Genomic DNA, 14,855 nt, shown 5'->3' with positions numbered 1-14,855 from the left:
CTGATTCATCCTCATTTCAGTCCCTAAAATGATTTTCCTAAGGCACACATCTATTACATATTAACCCTCCCCCTTCTTATTCAACTGCATTGGCTTCCTATTGGGTCCAGGCTTAAATATAAGATTGTCTGTTTGCCATCATAGCCTGCCCTTCCTCCACCTACCTACTTTTCTTATGCCTTACATTCCCCCATTTATTTTGTGATCCATTGACACTGGTGTCCTTGCTGTTCCGGAATGCTCTGTTTCCTTGTCGCTGCTGCCAGCTTCCTTAAGTTCCTATAAGTCCCAGTTAAAATTCTACCTTCCACAGGAAGTCTTTCACAATCCTTCTTAATTCTAGTGATTTATCTCTATTGATTATTTCCAATATATCCCATATATAGCTTGTTTGCACATAGCTTTTTTCTATTTTATCTTTCCCATCAGGCTGTGAGCTCTTTGAAGACAAGGACTATCTTCTGTCTCTTCTGTCTATCACTGCCACATAACATAGTGCCTGACACATAGGAGGCATTTCAGAATGTCGATCGATTGATTGAAGGGATATGTGTTAGCTAAGTATAGGAAGTAAAAAAGTCAAAAGCTAAATGTTTACTTTGAAGACAAGTAATGATGTATTCCTCTCTACTCTTGGCTGAGAGGCCAAGTGTACAAGTGTAGAAAGAAGAGAACCTTATCATGATGAATATGTAGTTTGTTTTACTTAATTATGTATCTTTTTATGAGGGAAAGATCTATTTTGGAGTTAATTCCTAGAATATTTTTTAATAAATGGCAGGAATATCTTTATATATATAATATATGAATATATTATATATTCAATTCAAATATATATATGAATTGGGACAATTAGGAGCCTGACCTTGCTCAGCTCAGAGACCATGATGCTGCCTTTGTTAATGCAGCAACTCTTGACTAGTTTCTTAGCAATTATGACAGTGTGTTGGCATGGTGACTCCAGAATAAGTAGAATACAAACATGGGAAAAGGCACAGTTAATTCCTGCTGTCTAAAGCATATATGAGCTTGTGTGGCTAATACCTCATGGGACATACAAGGAGAGATTCAGTAGGAATAAGTACCATGGTGGAGACATCAACAAACTGCCAAAGCCAGGCGAGCCAGCTAGGAATTTCTCCTGAGTAAATATAGGCCTATGTCAGATCCTGAGGACTTCTAGCCTCTCTCACCTGACCCTCACTATTTTCCTGTGTTCCTCCTGCTCTTGCTATGGCAAGAGTCACCATTTTTACCCTTTCTGGAATCCATTCCAAATGGTTTATGTTATTATACCTCTGGGTGTGGTTGATTGTAAAAATAATGTTTTTTCCACACATCAAAAATATTGCCTTTGAGAAAGAAGGGCAGGAATCTCAGTGAAACTCTAGAATAGATAGTATATGTATATATAATAATATAATAGATAATTATATATAAATATATATATATATAATAGATAGTATATATATATATACATATATATATATATATAATTATATAGTTAGGGGCATTTTCTTCCACGTCATTGTTGTAGACTTAGCCTTTGTCTAGCCTCTGAGCAGCCATTGCTAATGCTGTCAATGTATATTAAATCAAAGTTTATAATAACTAATTAATAAACCTAGGACCAACCAAATTCATTAGCCTTGTGAGCAAAATGGCAATTTAGCTTTCATGTTCTTGGGATGTACTGGGATTCCAATCTTCTGGGGCTGATATTTTTCTCTTCACAGCATAGTTAATCATGGGGGTAAAGGAAGAGCTAACCCCTCATACAGCTTCTAAAGAAGTTTCTGGAGGCTATGTCTATACAGAACAATCAGTAACAGCTTAATACAGTGCTCATGGACATAGCTATGATGAATGAGATAGATAGGAGGAGGGACATATCCAAAGAGAGGAAAACCCCAGATCATTTACTAATCATGTGCTTTGATAGTATCATCTAACAGGAAACAGATTAAATGGGCTTGTCAGATCCAAGTTGTTCTACAATGCTGGGATAAGCCCCTTAATTTGCTTTACTTTGCTGTTATATAATACAGATTTTCTTAATAATATAATAATCATCATTGTCATTCAATTATTTCTCAAAGTGTTTGGCATTGGGTATCTTGATACTTGGCTTCCTTGGGCTTTGGGGGTTTTCCCTCAAATTTCTCCATATGAGTTTGATGTAAGGAATTCCATTCTATCTAAATCAGCATCTCCCACATCACCCAAGGAAATCTAACATTGAAGATGAATCAGTAGCTTCTAAAAAGAAGTCTCCTTATTCCTCAGGCAATGTTGATATCCTAAGACAGGTGAATGTAGAGTGGCCCAAAGCAATGATAACAATGAACCTGTCATCTTTGAGGGCCCCAGGCTTGTTTCTGAGGCTGAAACCAAATTTCTATCAAGTGAGTTTGTTTCCATCAGAAAATTCTACATCTTTTTTTCTTTCTTCCTTCTTCTCCAGTCCCCCCACCCCCACCCCAGCTTCAGATACAGGATTCTTGTATTTGTGTAAAGCTTCTGAGATGTACCTTGGCTCAAAGCCAATTTCTTCTCAGAGAGTCCTTTTGCTCTGGCTTCCAGCCAAAGATTCAAATCTTCCAGAAAGATTCTTTGGGTGAAGAATCAGGGATCATCCTGTCCTGAGGAGTCAGATTTGCTTTCCTTAGGCATAGGAATCCAGTTCTTCATCCAAGGAGACCTGGCCTCTAGTTTGAGCTTTGCTGAACTAGCTATATTACTGGGCCTTAGTTCCTTTATCTGTAAAAAAGAAGGGTTGGACTAGATAATCTTACAAATTCCTTTTTGACCGAATACTCTGTAATATAGTCTATGAAGAGTATCCTTTTTCTTGTGTTTCATGGAGGGAAATGACTCTCTCTTGGGGCCAGGTTGGACTGAAAATTTTGGTCAAAGTCTCTTGATAAGCGTGGGAAGCTTGAAGTTTTGGGATTGGCCTCCAGATCTTATTCTTTGTAGTTATAAAATTCAAGAGTTCCTGAATTACTGTTCTCTCATTCCATACAATTCAACAAGTATATGTAAGAGCCTGCTATGTGCCTACTAGGGGCAGCTAGGAGGCACAGTGGATAGAACACCAAGCCTGGGATCAGAAAGACCCAAGTTTGAATCCAACCTCAAATATTTACTAGCTGTGGGACCCTTGGCAACACACTTAACCCTTTTATCTCAGTTTCCTCATTCATAAAATAAACTAGAACAGGAAATGCAAATCGCTTTATTGTGTTTGCCCAGAAAATTCTGAACAGGATCACCATGAATTGGACAGGATTGAAATGACCGAACAATAATAATAACTATGTGCCCAAGGCCTTGTGTTGGGTTTTGGCCATTCAAAGACAAAATAAAAAAATTGTCTCTGCCCTCAAGAAGTTTGTCGTTGCTATTGGGAGGAAATCAATATATTTTTAAAAGAAACTAACCACTTCTGCAATGTTCATTGGATGTGTAGCTACAAGACCCAGAGCACCTTGGTGAAAGACTGAGTATATTGGATTCTAGTTGACCAAATAGTCTTTCTATGAATCTACACTTCCTTGAGAAGATGTTTAGAATTTGGTAATGGAGCAGAAAATTTTCAAGTACTATTAAATAAATTACTGCCTATTTGTATCCTATGGCAATTTATTAACACCATTTTTTAGATGAAAAAACTAAAGTTCAAAGGATTTATGCGACCTGCTCAGGGCTCCACAGCTGGCAAATGATAGAACTTGGTTGAGCAACTAGGTGGCTAAGTGGATAGAGTGCCAGGTTTGGAATCAGGAGGACCTGATTTCAAATCTTCCTAGCTATGTGACTCTGGGCAGGTCACTTAACCCCAAAATTATCTAACCCTTCCCACCAATCTTCTATCTTAGATCTGATACTAAGGCAGAAGAAGGCAAGGGTTGGAGGGGGAAAAAGTTGGATCTGAACTCAGGACTGTGACTCATCTTCAGTGTTCTTTGTCTTTTTTATTGTTTAGTAATTCAGTCATGTCCAATCCTTTGTGACCCCATGTATGCCAGGCCCTTCTGTCCTCCACTATCTCCCAAAGTTGTCCCTTATCATTTTAATACAGTCCATGGAGTTTTCTTGGCAAATATATTTGAGTGGTTTGCCATTTCCTTCTCCAGTGAATCCCCTTTTATCAGAACTCTTTACTACATTATGAGTATTCTCTTAAAGAAAGTAAACAATATAGAAATATGTTTGCATGATAATAGACTTATAACCTAGACCAAATTGCTTATCAGCTCTAAGAAAGGAGGAAGGAAGACAATTTGGATCATATAACTTCAGAAAACTTATGTGAAAAATTATTGTATGTCATTGGTTAAAAAAAAAAAGCTTTACAAATATATAAAAAAGGACTCTTTACTATGATCTGTCCTGGGTAACCATGCATGGTATAGCTCATCGTTTCATTCAGCTATGCAAGTCCCTCTGCCACAAGACAGTGATCCAGGAGGGGGTTCTTTGCATTATATCATGCTAAATCATAAGTGAGTCTATTCCTTTTCCTGTTTCACTGTCCACCGTGTTGCCTTTTAATCCCATCAACATTTTACAATTTTTTTTTGTTTGCAAAGAACATTTTAATTAGACAGTTTGCTTTATGCTTAAGCAGCTAGTAGAATGGAAAATCTGATATTGGCCTTCTGGCTGGATCCACTTGGGTGTTTTTGGTGTTACTAATTCAATTAGTTGCAAAGATGTTTTGGAAGTGGGGTAAGGAATAAGTCTAGTTTTAGTATAGACTCAAGAAAACTAGCTTAGGCCTGTCTGAATTGTTCATGAATGGTTTCCAGCCCACCAGCATAAAGTTATGTTTTACCTTTCCCCAGAAATGTAGTCCCTATGAGTCAGAGCTACCCTTCTCGAATGCCCTTCTGCATCTGATTCTGTTGGTGGTCAAATTCCCTAAAAGGGAATCAAGAAGAAGAGAATCTCAGAAAAGAAGATTATGGTGAGTGTTCCCCAAAGCATACATATGCCAAACATTTTGGACTAAAATCCAAAGGGCTTGGAGGGAGGGGGTTCTATTTTGTAATAAGGGAATTTGAGATAAAAGAGAAAAAGGGAGAGAGCGGAGGGAGAGAGAGAGAGACAGATAGAGACAGAGAGAGAGAGAGAGAGAGAGAGAGAGAGAGAGAGAGAGAGAAAGAGAGAGACAGAGACAGAGAGAGAGACAGAGAGAGAGAGAGAGAGCAGTACCATCTCAGCCTCCATCAACTTCCTTTTATCACATTAATTTCAAGTCTTCTGGATTGAGGATTGTCTAGGGCTTAAGAATCTAGTGATAGCTAACACTTGATTGGAATACCCTTCCTATCCTGTACTGGATTTATAATTCATGAACTGAGTCTAGAACTAGAAGATCCAAGAAAGACATGCTCTCATCAGTTCTCTGATTATTCAATGAATACTGTATTTATTGAACAGCTACTATGTACTAGATAGGTGTTATACATGATAAATACAAAAGAAGTTTGACATGGAATTTGGCTAGTTGGGAAGAGAAGATAAGCATAATGTGGCTTTGTATAGAATTAGGCATAAACTTGTGTTGTATAAAAGGGTAACAAAAGACGGGAGAGATTTATGTGACCTGGAACAGTGAAGAAGGATTCATAGAGGGAAAGTCTTTAAAACTGGGCCTTATTTTAAAGGGATTTGCTGAGATAGGCAGAAAAGGAGGGGGCAACAACTGAGCAAACACTAGGCAGTGGGAATTATGTAGACTAGCTTACTGGAGTAGAGGGTATTGCAAGGGAGTATGGAAAACAAGGTTGGATAGGTAGAGTTGGATAGATAATGGACTTTTAGTTATAATTTAGACATCCTATGCTTTTTATTGAGTTCTAGGTTCAAATTTGTCTGAAATATATAGAATTGCAACCCTTGGTTTCCATGTTGACTATCCCCTTCCCAAAGTAAACTAAAAGCCAAAATAAAATAACCTACCTTATAGCTTAGCATCCTGTGAAGTTTAATCAGTTTAATAATTTATATATTATGAATGTATCTGCAGAGTTTTTCCCTTCTCCTTTTGAAGTAAATTTTAAAAGTGTTTGGCTCAATATGCCCTACAGTTCGGGTTCTATTTAGTGACTGTCATGTCACCAGAAAATCCTAAATTTAGCCGGAGGCAATAACTTGGACTTGCTTAGAACACACACACACACACACACACACACACACACACACACACACACAATGTCCAATCTGAAAATAACTTAGCCCCTTTACATAAATCAGTAGTGGGAGAGAACACATTAACTTTTAAAAAATACAAATATTTTAAAATATTAGTCATATTCTTTTGGGATAGATAGCCAACCCCTGTAAAAGGTCTATTTAGCCAGGATAAGGTAATAGCTATGTTCTGAAATTAAGAATACTGGCTTTTATGTGTCTTCTTATCTCTTATGGGATGTCTTGTTAGGGTTAAAAAAAAACCCCAAAAGGTTGGCTACTATATTTTCTGTACTTCTTAGCCAGGGCTTTCTAGTTCTGCCCTCTCTCCTCCCCAAGGTGTACAAGACCTCTTTAGGGATAAGAAGGCATTTATCCTTAAAATAGCCTTGTAAGGTGTAGGGGATAGATTTCAGGGGTGGAACCTGAGGAGCTTAGAGAGAATACAGTTTGCACAGGGTCCCACAGCAGGTCAGTAACAGATCTTTGAGTAGCAGCTGGTATCCTGACAGCTAGGGGCTCTTTGGAAGAAAGCATTAGGCTTCAGTGTTTGTTAAGAGGCCATCGCAGATGATTCCAAAGGTGGCTACTGGAAGTTAGTTTTTCTCTTCAGAGAAAGTGGGAGGCAAGAAGTGGCATGACTAGGGAAGGAATTCTCTAGAGTTTCCTTCCATACCTTGATGACCTTTTTTCCCTGGAGAAACTCCAGTGGGACATTTTACTAGGGTGGTTTTCTCAAAGAAATCTGTGAGTTCTGTATTTTCTAATATGTGTGCCATAACTAATGTCCTATGTAATAAATGTATGTGCCTGATACCTTATCCTGCAATTGAGTTTAGACTTTATCAAGCTTTCTATTATTTCCCAAGAGAGGTTCTGGTTAACATTTCTTTGGGGGGGGGAGGGAGAGATAGGCTGATCAAATGTTCTGTATTTCTTAGCAAGGCTGCTACAGTTCTTGTATTTTCTGACATTTTTTCCTCCTCATTAATGATTATCAGCTTTCTCTTCTGGACAGTTTGCTTCCCTATATTGAATCTTATTGATTCAATTGAGCTTGTGTTTTATACAAAGCTTTTCTTTGAGTATAAATATGGTGATTGACAACATAGACCAATTATAAGAAAACCTATGTAAATATTACTTTTAGGCTTAAAAGTGAACACACAAAGATCATACTGTGTTCTGCTCTCCACCTATTGTAATGCCCTGTTGTAAATTTCTTATTCTGTTCTACTCTGCTTTCATCCCTTTCCTCTTTTAGGACCCCTTGAAGTCTGAAGGATAGTGAGAGAAAAGGAGAGTCTGGCCCACTGAGTCAAAAGGCAGAATGATCCTAGGAGGCCAGACTGAAAAGCTCAAGTGCTATTTAGGTGAGTTAATGTTTCAGGGAGAAGTCAAATACCACTTCCTGTTTTGACCTATGTGTACTATATTAATATGGCTTGTAATGATTCAAAGTGAAATTTTGCTTCTGGTTATACTAGATTGTTTTCTTACTGGGAAAAGTGGGTTTATAATTTATGTACATATAAAAACATATTGGGGGCAGCTGGGTAGCTCAGTGGATTGAGAGCCAGGCTTAGAGACAGGAGGTCCTAGGTTCAAATTTGGCCTCAGACACTTCCCAGCTGTGTGAACCTGGGCAAGTCACTTGGCCCATATTGCCTAGCCCTTACAGTTCTTCTGTCTAGGAACCAATACACAGTATTGATTCCCAGATGGCAGAAGGTAAGGGTTTACAAAAATAAAACAAAACATTTCTCTATGGTTGCATACACATAAATGTTTGAGTACATGTCTGAAATGTATGTATATTTCATATCTACATATAATATATACATTTTTTATGATTTCCCCTACCCCATTCTTCTATTATCCATCTTCCTGAAGATTTCTATTCCTCTGGAGATTAGATGGTGAGCCCCTGCATATTGAAAGGACCCTTATTTTAATCCCTTCTGTTTTTTATTTAAACTCTTTTCATCACATGATTTCCCTCATCCCATCAGAATTTCCAGGCTGCCTATTTCTGTTTCTTAGGGGAGAGAAGGTGGTCTATACCTAAATTACTGTGATAGTTAAAACCCACCCCAACACATTAAGCTCTATTGTCCTTTATTGGGAGAGACTTGTGGATTCAGCCCTGAGGGAAAACACACTTCACCTCTAAATTACAGTTTTCCTGCACTAGGCTGACCCCTTCAAAACATGGTCGAATTAAGGCTGTTTTAAAAGAGAACATTTTTTGAAGTACACCCTCCCAGCCCACCCTCCCCTTTTCACACACAATAACTTCCAAATAACTCAAACTTTTCAGTCTGGTCATGGCCGGGTCCTAGATGGGAGCTTTTCAGCCCCACAAGGCATTTCTTTAGCGACTGCCCTTTTTTTTTTTTAATTTTACTTCGGTTTTCGCCAGATCTGAGGGAAATTGTCTTCCAGCCTTTAACCTTTCAACTATTGGGTCGTGGGCAAGCCTGGATGTAATTTGGGCTGAATGAATATACAGTCCTGCATTCATCACACCATTGTCAATGTGTGTGTGTCTCCTTCGGCCTCCATGTGTATGTGTTTCTTTTTGTGTCTGCGTGTCAGTGTCAGTCTCTGTGTGTGTCTGTTTATGTCTGCTTGTCTAGGCGCTTACAGCCCAGAAAAAGAGGTGGGGGAGGGCATTTTAAAGGCCCAGATTCCCCTCTCTCCGCTCTCGGGAGATTTATAATTTTTGTACTCTTCATTGTCTGGGCAACGTGCGACTCTCTGGCCAGGTGTGGTCTGACTAGAGCTTGGGCGAAACCCATCTGCTGCGAGCTCGCAGACTCGACTCGTCCGTGGGGAACCGGGTCCCTTCGCTCGCAGTCTCTTCTCTAATTTATTAGCTGGGAAGGAGGAGAAAATGAAACGATGCCCGAAGACAATGGCAGGGATTGTGCTCGCCTCACGGCGGCTGCGGAGTGAGTCACATCCGCACGCACCTCATCCTCCTCCTCGTCGTCCTCCTCCTCCTCCTGCTTCTCCTCTTTCTCCCTCCTCTTCTTCCTCCTCCTCGTTCTCCCGGTGGCAGATGACACATCAAAGCAGGAGTTTAAAAGGAAGAGCCACCCAACCTTAGTGGAGTTTGTTGGGATTTGGGAGGCGGGGACTGGCCAAGATTGGGTTAAGTCAGTGTTTTTTTATCTGCCTCCCCTCCTGCTGAACGATTCCCCATCCCACTGCCTGAACCTGCAGCCCTCCCATGCCTCATACCTACCCATCCAGAACCCCCTTTCGTCCCAGTCGCTAGCCTCGTCCCTCCCTCTACACCGCACTCCCTGAACCTGAAGCCTTCCTTTGCCTCGTACCTACCCATCCCAGACACCCCTTTTGCTTCAGTCTCTGGCCTTCTCCCTCCTGGCGATTTTGATTCCCCAACCCCCAACCAAGTGGGGGAGGGGAAAGGGAGCCCAAGGCAGCTGCAGGGATCGTGTTAGTAAACACTTTCCTGGGTTCCCATTTTCAATCTCCTTCGTTCCCCTTCCCCCTCTTACCCACCCCGACTGGGTCCCCCCTCCCTCCCCTCCTAGCCCCTTTTCTGTAGGCGGCACAATGAGGCCATTGTCCGGGGTGTGATTTGAATAAGGGATCGGCGGGCATGTTCCCAGCATTGTCGGAGGGGCTGGGAAAAAAACCGAGCCCAGGCAGGAGGACCAGACCAGACAGAGACAGATGCCTAAATTAGCAACAAAGCCTTTTGAATGTCCCCTCTAGACAAGGGGTTGCCTTGTTTGCGTGTGTATTTGAGGGTGTGTAGCTGGACGGCTGCTCGCATGTCTCCCCATGTTAATTAGTTTTGCATGCATGTCTGATAAGGTGCCAGTGTATATGTTTGTCTTTCCTCTGGTGAGGGCTGCTTCAATAGTAGTGGGAGGGCGAAGGAGGGAGGAGGCGGTCAGGCAGTCCCTGAGAATGGAGCCTAGCCTGGAGAGGGGGATGGGGGATGGAGGGCCGAGGGAGCCAGTCTATGTTTGGGTTGGGACTGGGGGTGGGTGGGAAAAGGGACCCTTTGGGTAAGGAAAATCCAAGTTCGGAAATCCAATGTGATTTTTCTGAAAACTGAAACTAAATGGGGAGACTGGGATCATTTTCTTCTTTCCCAAATACTCTTCATATTTGTCTCCTATCCTGCCACCGCCCTCCCTCCATTATTTATTGCCCCTCTTGGTCAGTGCTAGTATCTTTTGTATTTCTCCTTCTTTCTTTCCACACCATCCGGATCTTCCTTCTTCTATTTCTTTCCTTCGCTCCCTCCCTTGCCACTGCAACATGTAAGGGTTGATTATAGTTTGGCCGGGGAACGATGGTCTGTCCATCTGTCCAAGTCTTCTTTTCTCAAGGCCACTGGCTCTTTCTTTTCCCTAAGCGCTTGTCCTTTTGCCCCAAAGGGCAAAAGGAGCCATGACCTCCCTTCTCCTTTCAGTCCCGGTTGGCTAGTGGGCCATAATGACTTCCCGAATAAAGGATCACATCCGAGGGCCATGCAGAATTCCCTGCTTCTGGGAGGGGACACTTTGCTCAGAGGGTCGTGTTTGGGCGCCCTCTCTGGTCTCAGATGACAATGAGGCAATCAACCCGTGGAACTTGGCAGTGTTTTGCGGTCCTCAGGTTTTAGAGGCTTCGGGCTTCATTAAGACTCTGACTAGACCCAAGTCAGTGGTGGACTCCTCAGGAAAGGAGAGGTCAGAGGCTTAGGTGGGGGAGTGGTGGAAACAGTTCAGTGTGTAAATCCAAAGAGCATTTGACTTGCAGAGCTTGTCCCAGTCAGGGAAGAGAGGGGAGAAGAAAGGGAGAACAGATCCTAGTTGTAATACATCTACACCTTTTCTGAGGAACATTGTTTCCTATTAACACTTATCTGGTTCTTCTTATAGTGGCTATGTGGCCTTTAGTTGGGATTCCTCATCTGTAAAATGGAAGTGATAATATTTGCATGGGATTTCTGACAAGGTAAACTAAGATTATATAAAGCACTCTTTAACCATGAAACTACATAAACTACTTATTAGTTTTCCCCAAAAAGGACTCAGTGGAAGGGTTAAGTCATGGGTGATAAGGGGAGGTTGTGGTGTGGACCAAACCTGAAGCTTTGGGACCCAAGGCTCCAGCAGCAAGGAAAATGGCTCTTAACTGGAGACTAGTTGGAAGAACACTGGTATTTTCTTGCAGCCCTCTGCAGATTGTCTTAATCTGCCCCCCAGGATCCTTTTATGTCCCCACCTTCCCACTCCAACCCCAGTGAGGGAGGTTTGGCTCACTCAGCCTCAAGGAGACCAGAATCCAAGAGACCAGGACCTGGGGAATGGGAGAGTATATATATATATATATATATATATATATATATATATATATATATATATATATATATATATGTATGGCCCTGTTGGAGCCCAGAAATTTCAGGTGACAGGGATGGTGATCCAGAGGACCGAAAAGTATATACATGGATTTGGCTGTTTGAGAGTATGGAAAGGTAATATAAGCAGACCCAAGAAATCTGCAGACCTGGAGTCCAGGCTCTTTGAGGGGCTTCCTTACAGGCTCTCAGTATCTAGACTGGATGCTGCTCTTAGGGCTCAGGATGATAAGGGGAAAACAGGCTGCAGTGGGTACTCCAAAGTGAATCCACTGGTTAAGTGTTTATGCGCTTGCCTTGAAAGGGGAAAAAATCGATTAATTTCTAGCCAGAAATGGAATTCGTAGGTCCGATTTAGTCCAACCAAGTCTCCCTCATGGGAGGTTTTCATCCATTCGTTTTGCCTTGTCTTTGGACAGCTCTCGGTATCATTCAGTTAGAGAGGAGCCCTGACCCTCCCATTTCCAGTACCACCTCGGTAAACGTGTTCACATACCTCGCCAGACTCCAGGCTTATCTCGGGGGTCCCTTCCTCGCCTTTTTTCCCCCTTCATTTCCCTCCACCCTCAAACTCCCTCTCTCAAGCTCCTGGCTCTCCCTTCAACACCCCACCCCACCCCACCCGCCTCCTCCATACTATGCGTCACCGGCCTAAAGCCGTTTTCGGAAACATCAGCTAGGTTACCCAAACCTCTTAATGCTCTAGTGCAGGGGTTGGGGCTCCAGACACGGCCTCCCGGGAGAGGCAGTGGGGCTCCATGGAGTCACGTCATAAAATCGTCAGGTTTCAAGAGCGAACGAACACTGTTTTAATTCAGGCCTAGAAATCCCAGCATATCTCTCCGACTTACTTTCTTCCCTGCCTTGGGCTTCACCATTGTGAGGGCTTGTCTCTTCCCCACTCTCTTGCTATCACCTATCCCTCCCTCTGCTCCCCAACTCCAAGATCTAAAGTCGCTCACTTCCTTCCTCTTCCTTTTACTTCTATCTTCCCCCTCCCTTCACCTTTTTCTTTTTCCTTTTTTCCTTTTTTCCTTCCTTCCTTCCTTCCTTCCTTCCTTCCTTCCTTCCTTTCCACCCCCTCCTGGCCTCAGCCTTTATTTTTAGACATATCTGACTTTCTGCCTCTTCTTCTTCCCGCAGCCTCCCACCCCCAGCCTCGCTCCCATATCCTCTTATGGCCAGAAATTCTCGTGGCCAACTGAAACCTAGGCGGGGGAGGGTAGGGGGAAGAGGAGAGAACGCTGAAAATGGAAGACTGGGGAGGCGCTGAGAGTCGGAGGCTAGAGGGGGCGCTGAGAGTGGGAGACTGAGGGAGGCACTGAGAGTAGGAGGCTGCTGGGGATTGACGGGCTGAGTAGCTAGCTAGGCGAGGGGAGTTCGTGGGAGGGGCTCCGGGCTGAATCTTAGGAGAGTTTGCCCCACTCCCTTTCCCCGCCTGGGTGAGCCGTCTCAGCTGCCGCTTTGGGTTCCTTAATCTAGAGATCAGCGCGGTTATCCGGGGGCGGGCGGGGAGCAGCTTGACTGAAGTGACAGGGGAGCTTTGGAGTCGCACTCGGCTAGCGGAGCAGCGCGCAAAGCCGGAGAATCGTATTCCAAGCGCGGCTCCCCCACCTCCCAGGGCGGCCTGGTTGGACCAGCAGCCGGGGCTCAGAGCTAGAGCCCGAGCCAGAGCGCTGGGGCATGGGCGGATGGGGTGCAGCCGCCCATTCCCTTGCTCTTTGTGTGATTTGGGGCGGGGGTGGGGGAAAGAAGGGAAAGGGAAGAATTACCGAGATTAAGGATCTGGTGTCAAGTCCCTTTCTGCTTCGCTGAGGATTCTTGCTTGACAGCTGAGACTTGGAGGACTTAAGGAGTTCCTCCCCATCCCTAACCCTCACAATCTGCTAGGCCCCTACCCAGGGTTATAATAAGACTCTGAGTCATGAAGCTTCCAGATGATCCTGAATTTAGCTCTTTTCACAAGGAACCGATGAAAGGCCTAGTAGTGGCAGCCTGGAGCTGGGAGTTTCTGGCTTCTGCACTTTGTTTTTTGATACTGCTTTTCTGATTTGTCTCCTCCCTACCTTGGTTTCCCCATATGTCTAAAAGGAACAGTGCTTCTAGTAGGGCCTGGGTCCTAAAGCAACTATAACCTGGTGAGCACTGAGGAAAACTGAGGATCCTGGCGTGTGGTGAATTACATGGCAACCCCAGGTATTCCCAAAGAGTCAGGAAGCTGAACGTTAGGGAAGCCATTCAGAGTGGGGTGAATCAGCTCAGACTTCAACACAGAGAACCAGAAGACAGACCCTGGGACCAGAGGTTGAGAAGAGGGATATTGAAAAGGACTTGGAGCCCAGGAAGACTAGGAAAAGGATAAGGGGACAGAAAACTCTGAAAAGGATTTCCAGAGGGGCCAGGTGGCTGATTTGTTTGCAGAATGATAACTACCCAATAGAAGAGGCCTCAGGGAGTTGATTGGGGGAGGGAGAGGAGGAAAGAATCTTCCCCAAAGTCAAATATGGAGCCCTTGGGCATGGGGCAGATGGTTCTTCCATGGGATATGACAGCAGGCATTAGAGAGACCACAGCTCTTGCCAATTCTGACCCATATTCTTCCTCTGCTCCTACTCTGTTGCCATCCAGGGATCTACCATTCAAGGTACTGAAAGGGGATAAGGATACAATTGAGGAAGAATATGTTTCTTTACCAAAAAGTACCCCTTTCTTTACTTTCCCTCCCTTATTCACCCTTCTCTCCACCCCACTCCATCCCCAATCTATTTTTCCCTACAACAGTCCTCTGGGGAAGTAGCCCAGAGAAACTCAGAAACTTAAAGTCATAGTTGAATGCAATTTGAAATGCAGTCTCACCATTTCCTCATGTTTCACACATCATGTGGCCCAGAATTCTCTTTGCCAAGCATCTTCTTCAGAAAGCCACACTTCAGGTAGCACTTTATTGAGATTCAGAATTAAGAAAAACTTTGCCAGTGAAATTGTTTCACTGAGATGCTCAGGAGAGGCATTAACTTGTCTCTTTGGCTTGCTGTAGATCAACTATTGGGATTCCATTAGCTGTTTCCTAAAGAAGGGGAGCAGAGGATCATTTTCCAACTCAGTCTAAGGTATCTTCATCTAGAAAATGAGATTATTGAATTGGATTACCTCAAAAGCCCAGGCAAGCTTTGACACTTAATGATCTGACTGTGTCAAAGATACAGAGGTGTTAGGACATCTCTGGGGGGGGGGTAAGGCAGATTTTTAGATAATCCTGGAGAGA

At 43.2% G+C, this 14,855-nt stretch overlaps 1 long non-coding RNA gene across 10 annotated transcripts in view; it reads left to right on the top strand.

Annotated features, from left to right (window-relative positions):
* LOC103096382 (uncharacterized) overlaps positions 1-14,855 on the top strand; it is a 55,772-nt gene that overhangs the window by 30,023 nt on the left and 10,894 nt on the right. For all 10 annotated transcript variants that reach the window (XR_008913710.1, XR_008913704.1, XR_008913712.1 and 7 more), the window contains 2 exons: positions 4,851-4,972; positions 7,466-7,574. This is a non-coding gene — a long non-coding RNA (uncharacterized LOC103096382). The remainder of the gene's footprint in view (positions 1-4,850; positions 4,973-7,465; positions 7,575-14,855) is intronic.

The sequence above is a fragment of the Monodelphis domestica genome, chromosome 1 (genome assembly GCF_027887165.1).
Source record: "Monodelphis domestica isolate mMonDom1 chromosome 1, mMonDom1.pri, whole genome shotgun sequence".
NCBI lineage: Eukaryota > Metazoa > Chordata > Mammalia > Didelphimorphia > Didelphidae > Monodelphis > Monodelphis domestica.
The sequence above is the reverse complement of the archived record's forward strand: the minus strand, read 5'-3'. Positions and strand labels throughout refer to the sequence as shown.